Here is a 9,801-nt window from a genome sequence, read left to right on the forward strand (position 1 = left end):
TTGGACTTCTTCTATCCCTATTATTCTTAGGTTTGGTCTTTTTATGGTGTCCCATATTTCCTGGATATTTTGTATTAAACTTTTGTTAGATTTAATGTTTTCTTTAACTGATGGATCTATTTCCTCTATTGCATCTTTAGCACTTGAGATTCTCTCTTCCATCTCTGGTATTCTGCTGTTCATGCTTGCATTTGTGGTTCCTGATCATTTTCTCATAATTTCTGTTTCTATAATTCCCTCGGTTTGTGTTTTCTTATTGTCTCTATTTTGGTTTTCAAGTCTTGAATCATTTCTTTCATCTGTTTGATTGCTTTATGTTGGTTTTCTTTAAGGGATTTGTTGATTTCTTCCAATGCTTTGTTTGTCTTTTCCTCCATTTTTTTTTTGAGAGAATTTTTCATTTTCTCTTTAAGGGTCTCAAACATTCTCCTAAAGTTATTTTTTAGGTCATTTTCTTCTGCTTCATCTATATTGGATGTTCACATTTTGCTGTTGCAGGGCCACTAGTTTTTGTTGATGTCATGTTGCTCTTTGTGGTATTGAGTATGCTCTTACCTTGTCTACCCATCTTTTCCTCTGATTGGTGTAGTTGGGGCTGTGTCTCTAGTGATCAATCTTCCAGATGCCAGTGAATCCAAGACTCAGATGGTTATTCCTCGTGGTGCAGTCAGGGCCACAGTTCCAGTCACCCCGGAGGTCACTTGGTGTTCCCGGAGGTCACTCCGTGTTCCCAAATACCCAGCAGCTGCTTCCCAAATTACCACACAGAGGCTTAATATAAATTATAAATGCTTACTGGTGAAATTAGATTCTTTTTTTTTCAAGATTATTTATTGATGTCAGATCTACAAATAACATGAGAGAATGAATGTTTGCGGGCCCAATCAGGATGCATTTTTAAACACAAGAGGAAGTACAGAAAAAGAGGCTACATTTTCAGTCATGTTCTGTCCTTGAAAACTCCTAGATGGACAGTCAAACAGCCTGGGAGACTTTATAGAATCCGCACAATTCTCACAAACACTAAACTGAATGATTCTTGACAACAGCTTATGAAAGTTTGAAAGTACAGATGTACAAATCTTTCTCCAAATCATACATACATGATTCCTGATATAATTTTGCTAGGTATCCATGAGTTTCATAAAAAATACCCTTCATAAATGTAGAAGGCCTTTCATTTCCTCTTTTGTGTTTAACAATGATACATAACATTATTCAGTACTACAAATCCTTAGAGGTTTTGTATTGGTTTTGATTTTTTTTTTTAATTTCTGCCTCCTCCTTGCCTCCGCCTCCCATTTCCTTTCCCCTCCCTGTTCCCCTCCCCCTCCCTCTCCAGCAGCAGTCAGGGTTCCCTGCCCTGTGGGAAGCCCAAGGTCCTCCCCTCTCTATCCAGGTCCCAGTCCAGCTGGCCTTGGTGAGTTCCCAATAGATCAGCCCCATTGTCTCAGTGTGTGGGTGCACCCCTCGCGGTCCTGACTTCCTTGCTCATGTTCTCCCTCCTTCTGCTCCTCATTTGGACCATGGAAGCACAGTCCGGTGCTCCAGTGTGGGTCTCTGTCTCTATCTCCTTTGATCGCCAAATGAAGGTTCTATGATGATATGCAAGATATTCATCAGTATGACTATAGGGTAGGGCCATGAAATTATATTCTTATAAGCAGCATATGATTAATCCTTCATTTTGTGTGCGTGTGTGTGTGTATGCACAGTGTCATGGCACATGTGTGGAGGTCAGAGGACAACTCGTGGAAATTGGTTTTCTTTTTTCACCATGTAGGTCCTTGGGATCAAAGTCAGGTTGTTAGACTTGGAAACAAGCACCTTTATTTACTGCACCACAAACTGTCCAACCCCTCCAGCCCCCCAGTGTGTGTGTGTGTGTGTGTGTGTGTGTGTGTCTTTGTGTTGCTTGGGATCAAACCCAAGGGCTTATCCATGTCAGTCAAGATTGTGCTCTGTTACTGAATTATGCCCCTAATCCCAGAGGTGAATTTTAATGTTCTTTTAAAGACTTTAAATTGTTGTGTCGGGAAAATGGCTCAATAGGTAATATGCTTTCTATGCAAGTGTGATGCCTGAGCTCAAATACCCAGAACCCACACAGAGCTGGGCATGGCAGCATGCATCTGCAATCTCTGTCCAGAAGAAAACAGAAGACCCCAGATACAACCCTGTGTTTGGTTTTATTCTCTTACTTACTTGCAGAGCTGCAGATCAAACCCAATGCACCTTGTCTACTAAACAAGTGTGCTACCACCGAGCTACACCCCAGCCCTGTCTTAAATATCAAATTTTAAACACAAATAATTTTATGTGTTTATAGAAATGGTAGAATTAAAGTAACTGAAGTTCTATTTCTTCTTCATTATGTCTATTGTCATTATTTGTATCAAGTTTACTATTCAAATGTGGAAATATATGGCCCCATAGTCATTAGAGACAGGGGATTAGAGTGTCTGTAATGAATGCAGACAATTCTGAACCATTATGAACTTACTCAAAACAAATGTGCAGCTTGGTATGATTGTGTTGGAGCCTGACTCAATTACTTCGATGTAGAATATATTGTTTAAATAATAAAAGGGGATAATTGGAAGTTTATGTATATAGTATTACAGTTCACAATGCACTGCACAATTGTCCAAAACTTAAACCAACAAAATATCTGGGGAGATTGCATATTTTACTCACTGGTGTATTTTTAAATTATTGGTCGACGGTGTTGATATGAGGGCTCAGCATTAAGAACACTGGCTGCCCTTGCAGAGGACCTAGATTCAGTTCTTAGCACCCACATAGTGGCTCACATCTGTCCGTAACTCCAGTTCCAGGGGACCCAATGCCCTCTTCTGGCTTTTGTGGGTACCAAGTATGCATATGCTATACATTCATACATACATACATACATACACACACAGACAGGCATGCAGGCAAAAATACTCATATATGTCATAAAGATAAATCTCTTTTTAAAAAAAAACCTATATCTATCTTTAGTTGGTTTTATTACTGTTTTTGTGGTTCCTATGCTTACATACTTAGAAGAGTTTCTTCCCTTACTGCCTTTATTCAGAGCAGACAAAACCATGGTGGGGAGCATGTGACAGAACAAAGCTATCACCTTAGTGAATCAGGAAGCAGAGAAAAAAAAAGAGGCAATCATGGGCATGGTGTTCTTCAAATGCACACCTCGGAGACCTTCTTCCTCCAACTAGGCTCTACCCTCTAACAGGACTCTACCCAAACACTTCCCATAGTCCTACCTCCTGGAGAGCAGTCCTTCAACACAGGAGTCTAGATACTGGAAGACAGGGCTTGGGGGGAGGGGAAACATCATATCTAAACAGTAACATTCTACTCTTGAACCCTGAATCTCCCCATCTTCCTTTTCCATAATGCAAACTATATTTAGTTCATCTCCAAGAGTTTCCAGGTCCAGTGTTTCTCAAGTTCCAAATTCAAAGTCTCCTCTGAGACCCAAGGCAAAGTTTTAGATGCAATCCTTTGTAAAAACAAAACAAAAAATTACATACGTATACAATAGTGGAACAGACCTAGGGTAAATACCATTTCAAAAGGAATGCATAGGAGACTACCAAGGAAGAATCAAACAAAGCAAGACTAAAGCCAAACATTAGATCTTGCAGATCCATTTCACATAAGTCACATGGTAGTGTGATATAAGCTCCCAAGGGTTTGGGCAGCCCCACCACTAAGGTCTTGTCTTCCACACGGTTTCTCTCTTGGGCTGACTTTCCTTGCTGCCTGTGGCTTTCCTTGATAAACATCCCATAATCTTGGCATCTCAGGTTTCTTGGGGTCTCCATTCAGCTTCAGTTTTACCCTCATACCTTCATGCATTTCCATCCCAAGTGCTGCCCACAAGGCATCCCAACCATGCCACACACTGCCTGGCATCCTAGGCCTGTCTTTGGACTCTTGGAGGCAGCCTCTGCAACCCCCAGTTCTCAGATTCTATATGCCTGTACAATCTACATCTCGCGGATAACACCAAGGTCTGCTGCTAAATCAAATGGTAGATGGACTCTCTTGTACCAAGGTTGCTATGGCCTCTGAGTGCCTACACAGCTGGCTCTAGGGAAACAGGTTAGGCTTTCCCATGAGAGGAGAGTGCTCCGGAGTGTTCTTCTCAAAGCTGTACCTTTCGAGAGAGTTTACACATTTATAATCTTTAGCCTATGATGAATGAGGCCCAAGCAACTCTTAAGATGGCTCCAAAGTATGTTTCTTACTGTTTGTACAAAGTGGTGACCTGTTTGAGTGTTGCTGATGTCTAAAAACTCTACCTTCCCTGGCCTATCTTTTCATGGGTGCCCTTTTCAGTCAAACTGCAAGTTTTCAAATCCACTAATTCTGCTTTTTGTTCCTGATTATTGCTGTAAGTCTGCCTGAAATAAGTAAGTAATAACCATGCCAAATCCTGAACACTATACTTCCCTGACATTTTCTGTACCAGTTAAGTAGTTTACAGCTTTAAACTCAATGTCCTACAACTTCTCAGAGAATGAGCAAAATGTGGACCATTTCTTGGCTAGAATGTAACGTGATTGGTCCCTATACCTGTCCTAATAGAGTGCCCATTTTCCACTCAAAACCTCATTGCCTACATCTGATGAGCATTTAGGTCTCCTGAGATCACAGCAGAATCACTCAGTAAGCTTCACTATTCAGTACTGTAAACATCTCTAAGCATTTCCAAATTCTTCCCACAAATCAGTCCAAAGGCATCTGAATCACACTGTCAGGAAAGGTCACAGCAATGACCCTACTTCTTAGAAGTAATTTTCAGTATTAGAAAGCAATTTGTCATATAGTGACCTATTATTTGTGTTTTAATAAATAGACCTTGCCTGAAGATCAGAGTGCAAAGCAGCTACACTAACAGCCGTACACGCCAGGGAGTGGTTGTAATAATAGGAGCGGTGGGGCTACGTCCCCAGCACCCCGGCCGCCTGCTAGCTTATGTCTCCAAATAATTACACGGACACTGTATTCTTTTAAACACTGTTTGGCCCATTAATCTAGCTCTTACAAGCTAATTCTCATATCCCGATCAACCCATCTCTAATAATCTGTGTAGCATCAGTCTTACCGGGAAAGATTCTAGCCTACGTCCCTCCTGGGTCTGAGCTTCATGCGTCTGCCTGGGAGAGGGGAGCATGGACTCTGCTCCAGAGAGCAGAGCTGTTGAGTCTGAACTCACTTCCTCTTCCTCCCAACATTCTGTTCTGTTTACTCCACCCACCTATATTCTAACCAATAAAATGGGCCAAGGCAATTTCTTTATTAGCCAATGACCTTCCTCCATCATGTGGTGGCACACACCTTTAAAAATCCCAGCACCCACACACTAGTTAGCCACAGAGGATGGGCGGTGGTGGTTGCACGTCTTTGATTTCAGCACTAGAGAGGAGTATAAGATGGGGGGAGACAGGTCTCAGGCTCAACCTCAGTCTGAGAATTTATGGAGGCAGGATCTCCCATTTCTGTCTGAGGTAGAGGTAAGAGCCAGTGGGTGGCCACTTTGCTTTTCTGATCTTCAGCTTGAACCCCAATATTTGTCTCTGGGTTTTTATTATTCATGCAACATTGTCACTGTGATGAAATAATGAGAGAGAGCAACGGAAGGAAGGAAAGACTTGTGGCTCAGTTGTAGAGGTTTCAGTCCATTGTCAATTGGCCCCTTTGATATCAACTAGTGTTAAGACAGCCAGAGCATAATGGTGGGAAGTATGTGGTGGAAAAAAGCTGCTCGCCTCATCACAGCCAGAAGATAGAGAGAAAATGAGGTCAGGAAGTGTTATGCTCTTCAAGCACACATCCCTAGAGACCTACTTCCTCTAAGGAGCTCCCATCTCCTCACAGATCACCCGGTAAGACCTCACCAATGGATAAGTCCATTGTGAAGTCACTGTCTTTGTCTTACTCTGCTTTCTGTTGCTGTGATAAAATGCTGGGCAAAAGCAACTGGGGGGACAAAAGGCTTTATTTGGCTCACATGTCTAGATCAGTCTATGATTGAGGGAAGCCACAACCGGAATTGAAGCAGAAGCCATGGAGGAATGTTACTTGCTGGCTTGCTCTCCATAACTCTCTCAGCCTACTTTTTAATATAACCCATGACTTCCTGCCCAGAAGCGGCACAGCCCACAGTAGGACCCTCCCAGATCAATCATTAATCAAGAAAATGCGCCCACAGACTTGCTTTGGGGCCAATTGATGGAGGCACATTTCTCAGTTTGTGTTCCCCTTTCCCAAAATAACAAAACAAAAACACAGAAAATCAACCAGCACAGCTCTCATGTCCCAAACACTTCAATAGCACTACCAGATGGGGACAAAATCGTCGGTACATAAGCCTTTAGGGAGATACTTCATATGTATACTGTAACATAGAGGCAAACACCTGTCTAAAGTAAGAAAGTCAGTAAAGATGCAGAACCAGGCATTCGCATGTATGTCTGTACATTGTATATGTGCCTGGCACCCTTACCCCCAGAGGCTGAAAGATGGCATTGAATTCCCTGGAACTGGACCTATAGATAGTTGTGAGTTGCCAACTGGATGCTGGGAGCAGAACCTGTGTCTTCTACAACAGCAGCAAGCACTGCTTAAGTGACCGCTGGGCCATTCTCCAGCCTCTCTTTAATCTTTCTGTTGTTGTTTTGTTTTGTTTTGTTTTTCGAGACAGGGTTTCACTGAGTAACAGCCGTAGCTGTTCTGGAGCTAGCTTTATAGACCAGGCTGAGATCCGCCTGCTTCCGCCTTTCGAGTGTTTGGGATTAAAGGCACGCGCCACCCCTGCCCTGCTCCTCTCTAAATCTTGTTTGTTTTTTTTTCTTCTTCCTTTTTGTACAGCACATGTTTTATACGGAACAGAAGAGCCCTTTCCCCCACATTGTATTCAGTCCGGTAGAGTCCAGGTTCTGGTGCTCTTGCTGACAGTCCTCATTGGAGACACTTCAAGCTTTGCCACTTAGCACATTCTCCAGGGCTCTGGTTACCTCATCAGCACTCAGGTTGTTGGCCAAAAGCATAGCAGGCCCAGATCTTGGGCTCCATCTCCAAACATTAGCTGGTTGGAATGGGCAGGCCAGGGTACACCTTCTTCTTGTAACCTTGCTGGATGCCATCCCTCACACCCTGGCTGCCGGGTGAACGCTGGCATTATGGGATTTGACTCTCACGTAGCACCAGCTTCTTACAGATCACTCGACTAGCCGCAGCGGCTGCCATCTTTACTCCTTCTTCTTTATGAAATAATGGCTCCCATTTAAAGCAGGGAGGTTAAATAGGATTGTGACTGTGACTATGAACTGGTACCAATGGAAAATATGCCACTTTATTACTAATGATAACAATAATTATACAGTTTACTTGTTGAACACCTTCACATACTAGGCATCATGAAAGGCATTTTTTTAAAGTTAATTTTAAATTGGAACAGTTTTAGATTTACAGAAAACTGAGCAAAGAGTAGTACAGAGTTCTTGGTAGAACCAGAACTATCCCTGATATTAAGTCAGACATTGCTACGACATGTTATTACAATTAATGAAGCAGTATGTATATTAATAAAAAGTTGGTAGTATGTTTGTGCTTTGTTGTATTTTTTGCCTAATGTCCTTTTCTGTCCCATAAAAACTGGCTCAGCATCTTACATAATTATATTGACTTCCTGGGCTTCTTGGGTGTGAATGTTTTCTTGGATTTTGTTTGTTTGTTTGTTTGTTTTGCCCAGACTCAAAATGACTGCACAGAAACTGTATTAATTAAATCACTGCTTGGCCAATCACTTAAGTGTATTGCTAGCTAGCTCTTACATCTAGAATTAACCTATTTCTATATTTTATACCAGCAAGGTTCCAGCTGGCAGCTCACATCTTTTCCCTCTGGTGGCTACATGGTGTCTCTTTGACTCCGCCTACTCTCTCTCCCTCCATATATATATATATATTCTGTTAAGCCATTGGCTGAAAGCAGCTTCTTTATTAACCAATAAAAGCAACACATATACAGAAGGACTTCCCACACCAATCACCAGTCAGGTAGTGTGGTAGTTTGAATGTAATTGACCCCCATGATCTCATAGGGAATGGCACTATTAGGAGGTGTGGCTTTGTTGAAGTAGGCATGGCCTTGTTGGAGGACATGTGTCACTGTGGAGACAGGCTTTGAGGATTCCTGCTTGGGATACCATCCAGTGTCTCAGTCGACTTCCTGCTGACAGTAAGATATAGGACTCCCAGCTACTTCTCCAGTACCACGTCTACCAGCACGCTGCTATGCTCCCCTTCATGATGATAATGGACTGAACCTCTGAAACGATAAGCAAGCCCCTCCACCAATTAGGTGTTATCCTTATAAGAGTTGTCATGGTTATGGCGTCTCTTTATAGTCAATGGAAACCTTAACTAAGACAAGGATAGTATAAAACTTATATGAGAATTTGTCTAATTATTTTGTCATGACTAGACAGAGTTCAAGGGATGCTAGAGAAAGATCATAAATTTGAAGTCCCATTCCTATCACATCACTGCTGACTCTTGGTGCTGATAGCAAGCACTAACCTGAAGACATGCTTATCAGCCTTTCCTACCATTAAGGTCTTCTTTGCTCTTTCAACACTGGTCTTTGGAACAAAGTCACCGTGTGTAAGGAGTGTGAAATTCAGCTCCCCTTCCTGTAAGGCAGACTCTACCTCACATATTTGGAGTTCTGACTGAGAGACTGTCTGTTCTCAGTTATTTACCTACTCATCTATTATATCAATTTAGACTCAGACACTTATTTTTGGTGTAGGTTTGAAACCTAATACTATTGTATTTATTTTATTGCTCAAGTTGTTCCACTGCTGATCATCGTCAATTCTTTCAGTTGGTCTGTGTGCTCCTTTGACCAAGTCCACCAGAGTCTCTGTTTCTCTATGTTCAATAATTTCTTATTTTGTGATTCTGTGGCACAATCTAGACTCATCTGGTACATTTCCTGGTCCAGTCCTAGAATGAGTTACTTGTCCAAGAAGCCCTGGACCCAAGACCTGGTCATGTATGTGTTGACAGAGGATTTTGTCTTGCCTGATCCTGCAACCATCCAGTCCCAAAGAAATACATAGAGCCTTACATTAATTATAAACTGGTTGGCCTATTAGCTCAGGCTTCTTATTAACTCTTATAACTTACAATAATCCATAATTCTTGTCTGTGTTAGCCACATGGCTTGGTACCTTTCATCAATGAGGCATTCTCATCTTGCTTCCTCTGTGTCTGGGTGGTGCCTGCAGACTGAGCCTTTCCTGTTCTGGTTGCCCCACCTATATTTCCTGCCTGGCTACTGACCAGTCAGCATTTTATTACACCAGTACAAGTGACAAATCTTTACAGAGCACAAGATAATTGTCTCACAGCACTTGTGTGCTCACTGTTGCTCAGATATCTTTCTGCTAGGAACTCGTAGTGGAGAAAACAAAGGAATCCACATACACTAACCCATGCACAGACACATATCTGTAAATGTTTCAATATGTGGCCATCTGTACCTACTTCTAAGTTAAATATGTGTTCTTACTGGTAGTCCCCATTAACTCACTACTGTATGGGTCAGTCTAGCCTGGTCCCCTGGCTAAAGGAACTTTATATACATAGCTTTATTTCATTCTATGGGATATCTATATTTTGGATTGGAGATTTTACCTTTTTTTCAAAGACATCGTCATTTAGAGGTGAAGCTAGGATCTGCTGGCTCTTTTGCAGATCTTCCTTCAATTGATTTCTA

At 42.0% G+C, this 9,801-nt stretch overlaps 1 pseudogene; it reads right to left on the reverse strand.

Annotated features, from left to right (window-relative positions):
* Positions 1-6,989: 6,989 nt before the first annotated feature.
* Positions 6,990-7,263, reverse strand: LOC101997552 (annotated as a pseudogene).
* Between the last annotated feature and the right edge of the window lie 2,538 nt (positions 7,264-9,801).

This window comes from Microtus ochrogaster, chromosome 10 (assembly GCF_000317375.1).
Source record: "Microtus ochrogaster isolate Prairie Vole_2 chromosome 10, MicOch1.0, whole genome shotgun sequence".
Taxonomy (NCBI): domain Eukaryota; kingdom Metazoa; phylum Chordata; class Mammalia; order Rodentia; family Cricetidae; genus Microtus; species Microtus ochrogaster.